At 43.8% G+C, this 18132-nt stretch overlaps 1 long non-coding RNA gene across 1 annotated transcript; it reads left to right on the forward strand.

Annotated features, from left to right (window-relative positions):
- Positions 1–2190: 2190 nt before the first annotated feature.
- Positions 2191–15232, forward strand: LOC144335473 (uncharacterized). Its single transcript, XR_013406355.1, has 3 exons — positions 2191–2302; positions 8337–8424; positions 15119–15232. It is a non-coding gene; the product is annotated as an uncharacterized LOC144335473 (long non-coding RNA).
- The last annotated feature ends 2900 nt before the right edge of the window (positions 15233–18132 follow it).

The following is an 18132-nucleotide window of genomic DNA, read 5'->3' on the forward strand; positions in this document are numbered from 1 at the left end:
AGATTTAACACAGACAGAAGAGGAAAAGGCAATGTGACCATGGAGGTGGAGACTGGAGGGATGTGGCCACAAGCCAAGGTGGGCTAGCATCCACCAGAAGCTAGCAGAGGCCATTTGACTGTGAAGTGTTTAGCTAAGGTTTTTTAGTTTATTCCACTTGATGTTGATTGCATTCTTGAATGTATTGTGCTTTCTTCAAATTCGAGAAGTTTTCAGCCATTATTTCTTCAAATATTATTTCCACCCTTTTCTCTCTCTTCTCTCCTTCTGGAACTCTTATTGTTTGCATTTTGGTGCACTTGCAGGTTTCCCACAATTCTCTAAGGCCTTTATTCTTATTTTCTTGCTGTCCCCCAGATTGGCTGTCAGTGGACTTGTCTTGAGATTTGCTGAAGATAAATCTGAGACAGGATCTTGCTCTGTCACTCAGGATGAGTGCAGTGGCACAATCATGGTCCACTGCAGCCTCGAACTCCTGGGTTTGAGTGATCCTCCTAGCTCAGCCTCCACCTCAGCCACCATGCCCGGCTAATTTTTATTTTTTTTTAGAGATGGGGTCTCTATATTGCCCAGGCTGATCTTGAACTCCTGGGCTCAAGTGAATCCTCCTGCCTCGGTCTCCCAAAGTGCTGGGATTACAGGTGTGAGCTACCACACCAAGCTGCTTTTGTGTGTTCGTTTTCAAGATGAGGTCTCACTCTGTCTCCCAGGCTGGAGTGCAGTGGCACAATCATAGCCCACTGCAGCTTCAAACCCATGGGTTCAAGTGATCCTCGTGCCTCAGCCTCCTGAGAGCTAGGACTACAGGCATATGCTACCATGCGTGGTTCATTTTTAAATTTTTTTGTAGAGATGGGGTCTTACCATGTTCCCCAGGCTGGTCTTAAACTCCTGACCTTTAGCAGTCCTCCCTCCTCAGTCTCCCAAAGCACTGGGATTACAGGTGTGAGCCACTGCACCCAGTCCCAGGTTTGGTCATTCGTTGTCAGTTTGAATCCACCATTGAGCACCTCTAGTTAATTTTTCATTTTCGTTCTTACACGTTTCAACTCCAAAATTTCTATTGTGAGCTAATTTATATCCTTTATTGATATCCTCTATTGGCGAGATGTTTGTCATACTCTCCTGTAGTTCTTTTTTTTTTTTTGAGATGGAGTTTCACTCTTGTTGCCCAGGCTGGAGTGCAGTGGCGTGATCTCAGCTCACCATAACCTCTGCCTTCCGGGTTCAAGCGATTCTCCTGCCTCAGCCTCCTGAATAGCTGGGATTACAGGCACGTACCACCACACCCAGCTAATTTTGTAGTTTTAGTAGAGACGGGGTTTCTCCCTGTTGGTCAGGCTGGTCTTGAACTCCCAACCTCAGGTGAGCCGCTGGCCTCGGCCTCCCAAAGTGCTGGGATTACAGGCGTGAGTCCTTGTGTCCAGCCCTCTCCTTTAGTTCTTTAGACTCACTTTCCTTTAGTTCTTTGAATATATTTATAATAGCTGATTTAAAGTCTTTGTCTGCTAAGTCAAAATCTGGATGCACCCAGGGACATTTTCTTTTTCTTTATCTTTTTCTTTTCTTTTTCTTTTTTGGAGACGAAGTCTCGTTCTTGTCACCCAGGCTGGAGTGCAATGGCGCGATCTTGGCTCACTGCAACCTCCGCCTCCTGGGTTCAAGCGATTCTCCTGCCTCAGCCTCCTGAGTAGCTGGGATTACAGGTGTCTGCTACCACGCCTGGCTAATTTTTGTATTTTTAGTAGAGACAGGGTTTCACCATGTTGGCCAGTCTGGTGTCGAACTCCTGACCTCAGGTGATCCACCCTCCTCGGCCTCCCAAAGTGCTAGGATTACAGGTGTGAGCCACCGTGACTGGCCGACATTTTCTGTTTTCTGCTTTTTGTTTTGCATATGTGGCATACCTTCCAGAGGTGGTGGTGGTGGTTGTTTTTTTGTTGTTGTTGCTGCTTCTTTGGTGACTTTCTTCTAATAATTCTGTAGATTCTGTATTCTCTGCATTGTGTGGCAATTGAGTTCTCTGCTAGCTTAAAAAAAAAAAAATTATAAGCCAGAATTCCTAGGTGTGATCCCTGGGTCAATATAATTTAGTGATCAACTAATGATCAGTCAGAATTCCTTTAATGCTTTGTCTTTCTGTCCTCTCTTCTTTGCCAAGGGAATCTGTGTGAGAAGGCATGCCTTCATACTTCAGGCTGTTTACAAGACAGACTTAGCTTTCATTTTCTGCTTGCTACGAGCCTTAAGGTCAGCCAGAAGCGAGTGACTGGAAACGTCTTAATTCTCATCTCTCTCCTGGGTAAGTGCAGAGCTTTGTGCATGCATGCAGCCTTTTAGATCCCCTGGAATATGCTGGAACTTTTCAAAGTTCCCTATGTCTAGTTCCCTTTTCTAGTTCCCTATATTGTCTAATTCTCCATGATGTACTTTTAGATTCCCAACCTGTCTCTTGCTTACCCCAACTGAAAGTGCAGTCTTAGTCAGCCTCAACATTGCTAGCAGATGGCTCTTGTTTTGTTAATGCCTTGGGAGTCGGGCATTTTTTCTGATGAGCTGAGTTCTAAGTCATCAAGTAATTACAACTCCCTAGGAATAGAGATTTTCCAGAGAGCTGCAATTTTGAACTAAATATTGGCTGTACTCGGGGGATCTTTCTTTTAACTGAGCTCCACAAGAGGTCAGCCCTTGCCATTGGCTGAGACTGCTGCTCACAGCTACCTCTACTGAGCTGATGAGGGAGGGTGGATGGGAATAGCATCCCAGCCACAAGTTAAAATATCACAGATCACACTGTCTTAGCAAAGTTTAATAGCTTCTCTTTCTAGAGTTCTGAAATGGTTGGTCTTAGTGGTTTTGCAGGATTTTTCATTGTTTTTGTGGGAGAGCAAGTTCACCGAAGGTGAACTATTCTGGAAGTTAATCTCCAAGCAAGTTCATTCTTTTTTTTTTTTTTTTTTTTTTTTAATGAGAAGGAATCTCACTCTACCACCCAGGCGGGAGTGCAGTGGCACGATCTCAGCTCACTGCAACCTCCCCCTCCCGGGTTCAACCAATTCTCCTGTCTCAGCCTCCCAAGTAGCTGGGACTATAGGTGCCCGCCACCACGCCTGGCTAACTTTTGTATTTTTTAGTAAAGACGGGGTTTCACCATATTGGTCAGGCTGGTATCAAACTCCTGGCCTCAGATGATCCACCCGCCTCGGCCTCCCAAAGTGCTGGGATTACAGACGTGAGCTACCGCGCCAGGCAGGGCAAGCTTATTCTTTTTATTTATTTATTTATTTATTTATTTATTTATTTATTTATTTATTTTTTGAGATGGAGTTCCGCCTTGTCGCTCAGGCTGGAGTGCAGTGGCGCGATCTCGGCTCATTGCAAGCTCCGCCTACCAGGTTCACGCCGTTCTCCTGCCTCCGCCTGCCAAGTAGCTGGACAACACGCCCGGCTAATTATTTTGTATTTTTAGTAGAGACGGGGTTTCACCGTGTTAGCCAGGATAGTGTCTATCTTCTGACCTCGGGATCCGCCCGCCTCGGCCTCCCAAAGTGCTGGGATTACAGGCTTGAGACACCGCGCTCAGCTTTTTTTTTTTTTTTTTTTTGAGACAGAGTCTCTCTCTGTCGCCCAGGCTGGAGTGCAGTGGCGCGATCTTGGCCCACTGCAAGCTCCACCTCCCGGGTTCACACCATTCTCCTGCCTCAGCCTCCAGAGTAGCTGGGATTACAGGCGTGAGCTACCGCGCCCGGCTGCTCATTCTTAAACATGGTTCTTCTCAAGTCTTCTATATCTCTACGGGGAAAGTTTTCATTTAAAGTCTGTCCTGGCCGGGCGCGGTGGCTCAAGCCTGTAATCCCAGCACTTTGGGAGGCCGAGACGGGCGGATCACAAGGTCAGGAGATCGAGACCATCCTGGCTAACATGGTGAAACCCCGTCTCTACTAAAAATACAAAAAAACTAGCCGGGTGAGGCGGCGGGCGCCTGTAGTCCCAGCTACTCGGGAGGCTGAGGCAGGAGAATGGCGTAAACCCGGGAGGCGGAGCTTGCAGTGAGCTGAGATCCGGCCACTGCACTCCAGCCTGGGCGACAGAGCCAGACTCCGTCTCAAAAAATAAATAAATAAATAAATAAATAAATAAATAAATAAATAAAGTCTGTCCTGCTTTCATCAAGCTATCCAGCCTATCCAGGTGATTCTGATGCATGCTAAAGTTTGAGAACACTTGTTCTAAATCCTTATTATTCAAAGTGGGGCCCATGGACTGGCAACTTTGGTACCACCTGACAGCATATTAGAACTGTAGATTCTTGGGCACCCCCTAGACCTAATGGAGCTGAATCTGCATTTAATAGGATCCTCCAGATGATTCCAGGATCCCCAGATGGTTCATGTGCATGCTAAAGTTTGAGAAGCTCTGCTCTAAATAACTATCTCTTCTCAGGGATGTTCCTCATTTTTCCCTCTCTCTTTTACTTTTTCCACTGTTCTGAATTTTTCCTGTCAGCATTTTATTTTTTTATTTTTATTTTTTTGAGATGGAGTTTTGCTTTTGTTGCCCAGGCTGGATGGAGTGCAGTGGTGTGATCTTGGCTCACTGCAACCTCCACCTCCTGGGTTCAAGCGATTCTCCAGTCTCAGCCTCTCAAGTAGCTGGGATTATAGGCATGTGCCACCACACCTGGATAATTTTTTGTATTTTTTTGTGGAGACGGGGGTTTTGTCATGTTGGCCAGGCTGCTCTTGAACTCCTGACCTCAGGTGATCCACCTGCCTTGGCCTCCCAAAGTGTTGAGGTTACAAGCGTGAGCCACTGCGCCTGGCCCCTGTCAGCATTTTTAAAATGAGTATGTCTCTTTAATAATAAAAAATCATTATTCTGGGTGGGCGCAGTGGCTCACACCTATAATCCCAGCACTTTGGGAGGTTGAGGAGGGCAGATCACTTGAGCCCAAGAGTTAGAGACCAGCCTGGGCAACATGGTAAAACTCTGTCTCTACCCAAAATACAGAACATTGGCCAGGTTTTGTACTGTGCGCCTGTAGTCCCAATTACTCAGCAGGCTGAGGTGGGAGGATCACTTGAGCCCGGGAGGCAGAGGTTGCAGTGAGCCGATATCAAGCCACTGCACTTCAGCCTGGTTGACAGAGTGAGACCCTATCTCAAAAAAAAAAAAAAAAAAAAAAAAAAGTTTTAATGAAAAGAGAAAAAAGTCATTATTCTATTTACTTTTTAGCTACTTCTCTCTCCTATTCACAGACAAGCTCCTTAAATGACTTACCTATACTGTAACCAGAGTCTTTTTCTCATCACCTCACTCACTCCTCAATCCCTATCAGCCTGACTTGTCCCTGCCACCCTACTGGAACTTCTTGAGCAAGGGTAACAAGAAACCCCTTATGGATAAATCCACTGGATGATTTTCAGTTGTAAACTCACTTGACCTCTCTACAGCATTTGACGATATTGGCCATGTTTGCCTTCTTAAAAGTCTCCTTAGAGTTTTGAATAGGACATTCTTTCCATCTTCTTCTACCTCTCTGACCACTCATTATCATCTTTCTTTGGTGTCCCCTGTCCCCTAGCCTGGGTACGGCCAGGGAGTGGGCCTACTTGATCTGAAACAGAGTTTCCCAGTCTCAGCACTCTTGACTCTTTGTTGCAGGGGGTAGGAGGGTGGCAGGGGGAGGCCTCCAGGGTGGGGGTGTCCTTATGTGCATTGAAGGATGTTTAGTAGTAACATCCTTGGCCTCTACCCACTAGATGCTAGTACCATTTCCTCTCCTCAAGTTGTGACAATCGAAAATGTGTCCAGATATTACCAAATGTCCCATCAGGGGAAAAATTGCCCATGGTGAGAAGAACGGGTCTAAAAGCAATCAGATCAGATGTGACCTGGTTCTGGTAAATAGTAAGAGAGCCTTGCTGAAGATTTCTAGGAAAGTTCTTTTTTTTTTTTTTTTCAGATGGAGTCTTGCTCTGTCACCCAGGCTGGAGTGCAGTGGCACGATCTTGGCACACTGCAACCTCTACCTCTCGGGTTCAAGTGATTCTCCTGCCTCAGCCTCCCGAATAGCTGGGATTACAAGTGTGTGCTACCACACCCAGCTAATTTTTGTATTTTTAATAGAGATGGGGTTTCATCATGTTGGCCAGGCTGGTCTCGAACTCCTGACCTCAAGTGATTCTCCCACCTCGGCCTCTCAAAGTGCTGGGATTACAGGCGAGAGCTACAACACCTGGCCTGCTAGGAAAGTTCTTGACTTGAGAAGAAGCTATGGGATGTTATTCTTTCTCTCCCGTCACATGGGGAAGCATGTAGTATTGATTGCCACAGGTAGCCATCCTATAGCTCTGGATGAAGAATGAGGTGGTTTCTGATGACATTGCTGGATCAACCAGTTCTGATGTCAGCCCTTCCTCTGGATTTAGTCCTGACTAATACACCTTTCAAACTCACTTACTCATCTGGTCTCCTGTTGTCCCATTTCCTTCTACCTCTTTGTCTCTCAGCCCGTCCCCTTCAGATTGACATTTTATTTGCAGTTTGGTTTTCCAATTTATTTTTCCCAGTGGATACTAACTTTTCCTCTATCTTTTTCCCACATTTTACATGGAGGCTAGCATCTCATCATTGTCACAATGACTGCCAGCTCCCAGGCCTCAACCTGGAATCTCAGAAGCAACTCTCTTTGTATAGCTGAGGGGCACCTGGGACATAGAAGTTAGGAAGATAACTGGCTGGGATCAAGAAATGTCTTTCACTGCACCTGAGGCTCAATTGTGCCCTCTGCTGACGCTAGGTCGGGAGGCTGCACAGTTCCAACTTGAAACTTGGAGCAGGGTTTTAAGACCTCTGCTTTCTCATGTTGAAGAATAGGAAAAGAGAAATAGAAAATACAAAAATGATGAGTCCTTGGAATTGATAGGACATGTAGATTTGAGAGAGTTGAATATGTTTTTTGTCTGTTTGATTCCCTTCTCTATTCCCAGTGTTTCGAGCAGTTTTAGTCCATGGTAAGTGCTCAGTGAATATTTGTGCTGATGAGCAAGCAAAAGGCTGTTCTGCTGTGAAAGGTATAGTGGAGACCCTTATGCTCCTAGAAAGAAGCAGAGAACAATCGCCTTGGTTCCTGACAAGTCCCTGTCCAAGGTCCTCAATGAGGCTTATGTAGGCTTCCTGCCCTCTGGTTCTATGAGATATCCCTATATCTGTGCAACAAATCATTTTTTTCTTGTATTATATTGAGGGGTTCAGGCATAGATTGCCAGTCTTTTTTTTATTTTTCTTTTTATTTTCAAACAGGGTCTTGCTCTGTCACCCAGGCTGGAATGCAGTAGCACCATCATGACTCACTGCAGCCTCAGCTTTCCAGGCTCAGGTGATCCTTCCACCTCAGCCTCCCAAGTAGCTGAGATTACAGATGTGGGCCACTGTGACCAGCCCTAGGCTGGTCTTGAACTCCTAGGCTCAAGTGATCCTCCCACTTTCGCCTCCCAAAACATTGGAATTACAGGCGTGAGCCAACAAGCCTAGCCAATAAACTGAACATTCTTTTTTTTTTTTTTTTTGAGACGGAGTTTCGCTCTTGCTGCCCAGGCAGGAGTGCAATGGCACCATCTCGGCTCACTGCAACCTCCGCCTCCCGGGTTCAAGTGATTCTCCTGCCTCAGCCTCCTGAGTAGCTGGGATTATAGGCATGTGCCAAAATACCCAGCTAATTTTGTATTTTTAGTAGAGACGGGGTTTCTCCATGTTGGTCAGGGTCGTCTCGAACTCCCAACCTCAAGTGATCCGCCTGCCGAAAGCACTAGGATTACAGGCATGAGCCACCACACCTGGCCCTGAACATTCTTTTAAATAATTCAGATGGGCTGATTCCATTCAGGGGGTCCCATATATGGAGCTTTACTTAATTTGAAGGGTGAAAGGGGCAAACGTTAATAAATCATTGTTCCAGCCGGGCGCGGTGGCTCACGCCTGTAATCCCAGCACTTTGGGAGGCCGAGGCGGGCGGATCACGAGGTCAGGAGATCGAGACCATCCTGGCTAACACGGTGAAACCCCGTCTCTACTAAAAATGCAAAAAATTAGCCGGGCGAGGCGGCGGGCGCCTGTAGTCCCAGCTACTCGGGAGGCTGAGGCAGGAGAATGGCGTGAACCCGGGAGGCGGAGCTTGCAGTGAGCCGAGATTGCGCCATTGCACTCCAGCCTGGGCGACTAAGCGAGACTCTGTCTCAAAAAAAAAAAAAAAAAAAAAATCATTGTTCCTATGCTTTGGCATCTGCTGACATAGCTTTTTCTGCTACTTCTCTTGACACGCTGGCCCCTGTGAGGACCATGATGTTCCTTGGGTGCATCTCCCAAATCCCAGGAGCACAATTTCTACTATCCTACAACCTCTCCATGCTGGGCAAGATAGAGGTAAGGCTTAAAAACTGGTGCCTGCTTTCCCAGGTTGGTCCAAGAAAATGAGGCACATACTCTGTTGCAACTGAGTCCCAAACCATCTGGGGGAATTCAGTTGACTCCCCCCGCCAGGCCCTTACATGTGGAGAGGGCCAGGAACAGGATAACTTACTTTTGAACACGCCACTATCTAATTTATTTAGTTTTCTTCTCCGGTTCTCCTCCCCTTATAGCCTGTAGAATTTTTTTTTTTCCTGAGAACTTTAAAACATTTTATTTTGCTTTGTTTTGTTTTTTGAGACAGGGTCTTGATGTCACCTAGGCTGGAGTGCAGATCATAGTTTACTGCAGCCTCCAACTCCTACGCTCAAGTGATCCTCCTGCCTCAGCCTCCCAAGTAGCTGGGACTACAGGTGCGTGTCACCATGCCTAGCTGATTTTTAAATTTTTCTTTTGTAGAGATGGGGGTCTTGCTTTGTTGTCTCAAATTCCTGTCCTCAAGTGATCCTCCCACCTCAGTCTCCCAAAGCACTGAGCCACTGAGTCCAGTCTTTTTTAATTAAATACAGAAAAATATGGAGAATAATAAAATGAACGTGTGTCATCACTACCAAGGATCAAAGATTATTAACATTTTGTCATATTTCTGCCCTATTTTAAAGAAATACAAAAATTACAGATAAATTTTATATTCTTTTTACCTCTTGCTCTGCACCCCAGAGTCCCATTAACCATGTCCTCCCCTCAAGGGTAACAACTACCATATTTGTTTGTATTTTTCCAGTACAATTTTTAGATTTTACGTACATTAGGTTACTTTCTACTATATATATTACACAAATTATTTTACTTTAGCAATATATAATAATGTCTTTTTTTTTTTTGAGATGAAGTCTTGCTCTGTCACCCAGGCTGGAGTGCAGTGGTGCGATCTCGGCTCACTGCAACCTCCACCTCCTGGGTTCACGCAATTCTCCTGCCTCAGCCTCCTGAGTAGCTGTGATTAGGCATGTGCCACCATGGCCAGCTAATTTTTGTATTTTTAGTAGAGACGGGGTTTCACCATGTGGGTCAGGCTGGTCTTGAACTCCTGACCTCAAGTAATCCACCCACATTGGCCTCCCAAAGTATCGGGATTATAGGCATGAGCCACCGCACCTGGCCTATAATAATGTCTTGAATGTGTATGAAGTGTATATAAATATGCTATGCCATATCAATTTGTGTATTCATTTTAAATTATCCTCAGCCGGGCGCAGTGGCTCACACCTGTAATCCCAGCACTTTGGAAGTCCGAGGCGGGTGGATCACAAAGTCAGGAGATCGAGACCATCCTGGCTAACAAGGTGAAACTCTATCTCTACTAAAAATACAAAAAATTAGCCAGACGTGGTGGTGGGCACCTGTAGTCCCAGCTACTCAAGAGGCTGAGGCAGGAGAATGGCGTGAACCCAGGAAGCAGAGCTTGCAGTGAGCCAAGATCACGCCACTGCACTCCAACCTGGGCGACAGAGCAAGACTCCGTCTCAAAAATAGAAATAAAAATAAAAAAATAAAAAAACAAATCGTCCTCTTAGGACTGGGCATGGTACCTTACACCTGTAATCCCAGTACTTTGGGAGGCCAAGATGGGAGGATTGCTTGAGGCCAGGAATTTGAGACCAGATTGGCCAACATAGTGAGACCCCATTTCTATTTTATTAAATTAAAATATTGGCTGGAAACAGTGGCTCACGCCTGTAATTCCAGCACTTTGGGAGGCCAAGGTGGGCAGATCACTTGAGGTCAAGAGTTTGAGACCAACCTGGCAAACATAGTGAAACCCCATCTCTACTGAAAATACAAAAATTAGCTGGACATGGTGGCGGACACCTGTAATCCCAGCTACTTGGGAGGCTGAGTCAGGAGAATTGCTTGAACCCTGGAGGCAGAGATTGCAGTGAGCCTAGATCACACCACTGCACTCCAGCCTGGGCCACAGAGTGTGACTCCGTCTCAAATAATAATAAATTAAATTAAATTAAATTAAAATATTTAAAATAAAATAATACACTTAGGCTGGTGCATGGCTCATGTCTGTAATCCCAGCACTCTGGGAGGCCAACGCAGGAGGATTGCTTGAGGCCAGGATTTTAAGACCAGCCTGGGCAACGTAGTCAGGCCCTGTCTCTACAAACAATACAAAAATTAGCCAGGTGTAATAATGTACACCTGTAGTCCCAGCTACTGAGGAGGCTGAGGTGGGAGGATCACTTGAGTCCAGGAATTAAAGGTTACAGTGAGCTATGAGCCTGCCACTGTACTCCAACCTGGACAACAGAGCAAGACCCCATCTCAAAAAAAGAATTATAAAAACGCAATTATTTGGCTGGGTGTGGTGGCTCATACCTGTAATCCCAGCACTTTGGGAGGCTGAGGTGGGTGGATCACCTGAGGTCAGGAGTTTGAGACCAACCTGTTCAACATGGTGAAAGCCCATCTCTACTAAAAGTATAAAAAATTAGCCAGGCGTGGTGGTGGGTGTCTGTAATCCCAGCTACTCAGGAGGCTGAGGCAGGAGAATTGCTTGAACCTGGGAGGTGGAGGTTGCAGTGAGCTAAGATTGCAGCACTGTACTTCAGGTTGGGTGACAAGAGAGAGACACTGTCAAAAAAAAAAAGCAATTACTCCTTTAATATCTTGTAGTATTATTTTTGAGATGTTTCCATGTTGACACAGTGTACCAGTTAGGAATGCTTCTGGCTAAAGATAACACAAAACCCAACCAAGGGTGATTTAAACAAACCAACTTTTTTCTCTCACATACAGATATTCTGGAGGTCAATAGCTGTGGCATTTTTTCCATAACTCAGTTATGTCAGGGACAGAATCTCTGTACTTCTGGCACTTTCTTCACAGCTGTATGCAGGGGGAAAGTGCAGTGCCAGCTGCATTTGTCTCTAGAATCCCTCAACAAACTTCCATTTATATCTCTGATCAGCTGGGCACAGTGGTGCACCTGTGGTCCCAGCTACTCAAAAGGCTGAGCCCAAGAGTTTGAGACCAGCCTGAGCAAAATAATGATACCCCTTCTCAAAAAAAAGAAAAAAAAAACCTCTCATTGATCATTATTTTCCCATGGCCTACATGCAATGGAGCTTAGGAAACGGGATAATTAGTCTTTTCAGTCCCATAGAGAAGGTGGCAAATGGAGAAAAGAGTCAGGAATGGTTGCTGACAGTCAGTCAATGTCTAGTATATCATTCCTAAAAGAATATTTCTTGTGACTGCTATCACAGTTATGGGGATTTTCTTACTTATTCCACTATTGATGGATGTTGCCAATGTTTGCTATTTCAAGCAATGATGCAATGAACAACCTTGTATGTGTCTTCTTGTGAGTTTGTAAAATCTTTATCACCTCCATTGCACAAAAAAACTGGCTCTGCTAAATTGTATATTTTTGTATACCAGGATATGTTTTTGAAACAAAAAAGCTGAATGTTTAACTTTTTTTCCTCTATAACATCATGTTCCTGAGGCACAAACCCAAATGTCCTTCAGTGAGGGAAGGATCAAGAGGGAGTAGGGATGTCTAGGGGTGGAAAGCTAGTGAACATTATAAAAATAATTTCCTGCTATAGAGAAATGAGTAAAGTCTTAATATATTAAAAATCATATTCTGAATTAGTACATAAACAAAAACTGGGACATCAAAAAGACTCACAAAGAAGCAGAAATCTCAGAACAGACCACACAGGATGAAAAGAACACTGCAACACAAGAATTAGGTATAGTTAGGAGCTCAAACAAACAAGACCAATCATACTAGTTACAGGGTATCCTCAATTCCCTAGCAACGAGGAACACGAGATTTTTATGTGTGTCAGTAAAGATTCTTCATATTGCAAGTGAAGAAAAATCCAAGGCAAACTGCTTTCATTAGAAGAGGAAACAGAAAAGTCTATTGCTAAGTCCAGTGATGGTCGTGACTTTATCCAAAGTTCAAATCATGTTAGTAGGACCTAGCTCCCAGGTCCTCTTCCTCTGAGTGTCAGCTTCATCTTCAGGCAAGTTCCGTTCCTGGTAACAGAATGGCTGTAGCAGTCTCAACTTCACATTTATAGGACACAGGATCCTGAAGAAGAATTAGCTTATCTTCCAGTAGCTTCATTTTATTAGGGAGAAGTTTTTCTTTCCCAGAAGCTCCAACAAATGTCCTCATATCTCACTGGGCTTCTGACTAGGTTATGAGTTCATTAATGAACCTTCAGTAAGGCCATGGAGATGGAATATGTTGACTGGCCTAACCCAGTCTGAGCTCTCTCAGAGCTGAGGCTGAGACCAATTCTACCAAATCACATAGCTTGAGAGTAGGGGAGGGCGTGATTACCCAGGATAAAATCTTTGTATTGTTTCACCAAAAGAAGGGTGTTCAACCCAGCGATCTCGTTACTGGGTATAGACCCAAAGGAAAATAAATCATTCTACCAAAAGGACACATGCATCCATATGTTCATTGCAGTGCTGTTGACAACAGAATCAACCTAGGTGCCCTCAATGGTGAACTAGATTTAAAAAATGTGGTACGCATACACCACAGAATACTATGAAGCTATAAGAAAGAACAAAATCATGTCCTTTACAGAAACATGATAGAGTATAGGCCATTATTGTAAGCAAATTAACACAGGAACAGAAAAGCAAATACCTCATGTTCTCACTTATAAGTGGGAGCTAAACATTGGATACACATGGGCATAAAGATGAGAACAATGACACTAGGGACTAAAGGGGGAAGGGGGGTGGAGGGCAAGAGCTGAAAATCTACCCATTGGGTACTATGCTGACTACCTGGGTAATGGGTTCACTCATACCCCAAACCTCTGCATCATGCAATATATCTTTGTAACAAATCTGCATATGTACTCTCTAATTCTTAAATAAAAGTTGAAAAAGAAAAAAGAAGGGTGAATGGATGTTATGGATACTGGAAAGGAAAAACCAAAATGTCCACTAAAGTATCAGAACACACTTTATATGATTTTTAGTTAATTATATGTAAGCAGGTAGAATAAGCCATATTAATCTCATTACAAAGACAGTCTGTCATTATCCATAAATCCTTTGACTTATTTACCTCATTTTTCATTAAACCCATCCAAGAATAATTAGGGGCCAGAACCGCTTTCCACCAATCACCACTTAAATGATAAACCTATTCATTAAATGATAAAGCTAAATCAGTGCCCTCGATTGCCTGTAAAAAAAGATATTGAGCTAGGCACAGTGGCTCACGCCTACAATCCCAGTAGTTTGGTAGGCTGAGGTAGGAGGATCACTTGAGACAAGGAGTTCGAGACCAGCCTGGGCAATATAGCAAGACTCTGTCTCTACACAAAAAAATCCAAAAATTAGCTAGATGTGGTGGCATACCCCTGTAGTCCAGCTATGTGAGAGGTTGATGTGGGAGGATCACTTGAGCCCAGGATTTTGAGGCTTCAGTTGGCTATGAATGTGCCACTGCACTCCAGCCTGGGCAATACAGCAAGACCCTGTCTCAGGAAAAAAAAAGATATAGAAGCCCAGTGCGTGCTGAACCCTTGGAGATAGACTTCAACCCTCTGATCCTCTGATACATCCACACACTGCTGCTCCCACTGTTGAGTTAATGCTTGTTCACTAACCTGTTTGTTCCAGTTGTTCTTGCTTTAATTACATATTTAAGTAAATGTTACATTACATGATGAAATAAGAGTGGAGGAAAAATAACTTCTCTCTATGAAAATAAATTTAATACTCTGGAAAGACTCAAAAAAGGCAAATTAATTTTTTTTAAGATGGAGTCTCGCTCTGTTGTCCAGGCTGGAGTGCAGTGGCACAATCTCCACTCACTGCAACATCCGCCTCCTGGGTTTAAGCAATTCTCCTGCCTCAGCCTCCCAAGTAGCTGGGATTACAGGCACCCACCACCACACCCGGCTAATTTCTATATTTTCAGTAGAGACAAGGTTTCACCATGTTAAGCAGGCTGGTCTTGAACTCCTGACCTCAGGTGATCAGCCTCCCAAAGTGCTGGGATTATAGGTTTGAGCCACCCAACCTGGACCAAGCTTCCTCTCTTTAAATAGGTGATTTAGGAGTTCAAGGTTACAGTGAGCTATGATCACGCCACTGCACTCCAGCCTGGGCAACAGGCCAAGACTCTGTTTCTAAATAAATAGCTCTGGGCCGGGCGCAGTGGCTTGTGCCTGTAATCCGAGCACTTTAGGAGGCCGAGGCAGGCGGATCACCTGAGGTCGGGAGTTCGAGACCAGCCTGACCAACATGGAGAAACCCTGTCTCTACTAAAAATACAAAAAATTAACCGGGCGTGGTGGTGTGTGCCTGTAATCCTAGCTACTGAGGAGAATCGCTTGAACCCGTGAGGCAGAGGTTGCGGTGAGTTGAGATCATGCCATTACACTCCAGCCTGGGCAACAAGAGCAAAACTCTGTCTCAATAAATAAATAAATAAATACTTCTGAAGTCCCTTCTAAGTTCAGTTAAGTCCCACATACTGGATAGAGGCAGGAAAATGTGGGAAAAAAATGTGCCTATTTAACACAAAGGAACAGTGAGTATTTTAAGATAATCTCCTCCTATGCTAGCTCAGAAACCAAAATTTCGTTAACATCTGCAAACAAATGGAATGTTTAACTTTAGTTTCTATTTTTTTTTTCTTTGACAGTTTCGCTCTGTGGCCCAGGCTGGAGTGCAGTGGTGCCATCTGGGTTCACTGCTGCCTCTGCCCTCCAGGTTCCAGCAACTCTCCTGCCTCAGCCTCCCAGGTAGCTGCAACTACAGGCAGGCATCACCATGCTTGGCTAATTTTTGTAGTTTTAGTAGAGATGGGGTTTCACCATGTTGGTCAGGCTGGTCTCAAACTGCTGACCTCGTGATCCACTCGCCTCGGACTCCTAGTTTCTATCTTAAAGGTGGTTTCTCTAATTTCGTCTCAAATTCTGGATGGTACACTATTAAGGGCATAAAATCTTCTGCAGCAGAAGTATAGTAAATAGTACTGCTGAATGAAACTAAACCATGCAGTAATTACCTCAAGGAAAAAGATGCTTTTTCTAAGTTATTTAAACAAATAGCTTTTATTTAACTTTTCATAAAATGGAAAAAAAGGAACTTTGTATAAAGTAAAAGCAATGACGCAATAAAGACTAGGCCACATCTCTTTAGAAAAAGAAAAAAAAGGCCAAGTGTATCAGTAGAACTATCTGAAGAGACAAAGGTACAAATGTTCTTTCCCCATTATTGACTCAGAAACCACTTATCTGCAGAAACATGACAGATTGAATTTCCATGGCTAATTAAGAACAAAACAGGTTTGACACCTTTGGGACTTTGGCAGCTGTGATTCTAATTTTGCGTCTCCCACCAATTTACATTCACACACAATGAATGTGACAGTGGTAGTCAGATTAGAGTGATTATTTTGTTAAATACTGAGTTATGAAAGCAACAGGGTCAGAGTAAAGGCAGGTGTACAGAATTTAACCTCTTGAGACACGTCATCTCACAGCCGTAAATACACAAAGTGGCTCTAATAGATGGACAATGGACTACTACTCTACGTGGTAGACTTCACTGATATTTTCTAGCTATGGGAAGAAACGATAGAAATTAATTAGATTTTTATTTTGTTTCTAAAATTAATTCTTTCTTTTTTTTTTTTTTTTTTTGGGGGGACAGAGCCTTGCTCTGTCACCCAGGCTGGCATGCAGTGGCGTGATCTTGGCTCACTGCAACTTCCATCTCCCAGGCTCAAGTGATTCTTGTGCCTCAGCCTCCCGAGTAGCTGGGATTATTACAGGCAGGCACCACCATGCCCGGCTAATTTTTGTATTTTTAGTTGAGACGGGGTTTTGCCATGTTGGCCAGGCTGGTCTTGAACTGTGAGCTCAAGCAATCCACCCACTTCGGCCTCCCAAAGTGCTGGGATTACAGGTGTGAGCCACTGTGCCTGGCCTAAAATTAATTCTCAGAGTGTATGTTTGAAGATTTTGAACTCTGTAATTAAAGACATGACTCCTAAAATGAACAAATCAGTGGATGACAACAGTTAACCCTGAAACAGATCCAAGCATATATAAAAACTTACTAATAAAGGGAGTATCAGTAACCAATTGGGAAACACACTTGTTTGAAAGAAACTCAAATTCACTTTATGCCAAAATAATTCCAGATAAATTTGAATGTAAAAACAAATTTTAGCCAGAAAAATACTAGAAGAAAACATAAAATTTTAGTCATAAGTAATCTCAGAAGTAAAAAGACCGTTTTATTTTCTGGGTTTTTGTTGTTTTTTTTCCTTAAGATACGAGGTCCTGGTTTTGCTATGTTACCTTTGCTAGTCTGGAACTCCTGGCCTCAAACAACCCTTCCACTTTGGCCCCCCAAAGTGCTGAAATTACAGGCATGAGCCACAATACCTAGCTTAAAAGGACACTGAGGACATTTTAAGCTTAAAACCACTGGAAATATAACAAAGGAAACTTAAAAAGATTTTTAAGGATATTTTTATCCCATGTTTTCTTTTAGTATTTAAAAAAATATATATGGCCGGTCACGGTGGCTCACACCTGTAATTCCAGCTCTTTGGGAGGTGGAGGCGGGCGGATCAAGAGGTCAGGAGATTGAGCCCATCCTGGCTAACATGGTGAAAACCCGTCTCTACTAAAAATACAAAAACTAGCCTGGTGTAGTGGTGCATGCCTGTAATCCCAGCTACTCGGCAGGCTGAAGCATGAGAACTGCTTTAACCCAGGAGGCAGAGGTTGCAGGGAGCTCAAATCGTGCCACTGCACTCCAGCCTGGGTAACAGAGCTGGAGTGTGTCTTCAAAAAAAAAAAAAAAAATTCATAACAATAAAAAAGAATATTCTAATATCTGTAGAACAACTAATCACCTTCTTTTTCAACAATGTCTTGGCTATTCTTATCCATTTTCTCTTCCAGATAAATGTTGGAATCAACTTGTCAAGTTACAAAAAAAGAATCCAGTTGGAATTTTGATTAAAGTTATAATAAATTTGTAGATTAATTTGAGACCAATTGTTTTCTCATCTAGAAACATGGTATCTTTTTATGTTATTTAGGACTTTTTTTCTTTAGCAAATTTTCCTGGTTTTCCTCATATTAATTTTATACATTTCTTGCTAAGTAAATTAATTAATTAACTCACTCAACAACTCTTTGTCCGAGGCTCAGAGTGTACAGCAATGAACAAGACAAGTTCCCTGTTCTCATGGAGACTGTAGTCTAATTGGGACAAATGAAAAAGATCAGCTAGTGAGTAGTCCTCTGCAGATAATTAAAATAGGGTTATGTGAAACAGAGATATTGGGTGGCTACGTTAGATTGGGTAGTTAAGAAAGTCCCTCAATATTTCTTTCTTTCTTTTTTTTTTTTTTTTTGAGGCGGAGTCTCACTCTGTCACCCAGGCTAGAGTGCAGTGGCACGATCTTGGCTCACTGCAACCTCCGCCTCCTGGGTTCACGCCATTCTCCTGCCTCAGCCTCCCGATTAGCTGGGACTACAGCCACCACGCCCAGCTAATTTTTTGTATTTTTTAGTAGAGACAGGGTTTCACTGTGTTAGCCAGGATGGTCTCAATCTCCTGACCTCGTGATCCGCCTGCCTCGGCCTCCCAGAGTGCTGGGATTACAGGCATGAGCCACCACGCCTGGCCTCA

This window comes from Macaca mulatta, chromosome 16 (assembly GCF_049350105.2).
Source record: "Macaca mulatta isolate MMU2019108-1 chromosome 16, T2T-MMU8v2.0, whole genome shotgun sequence".
NCBI lineage: Eukaryota > Metazoa > Chordata > Mammalia > Primates > Cercopithecidae > Macaca > Macaca mulatta.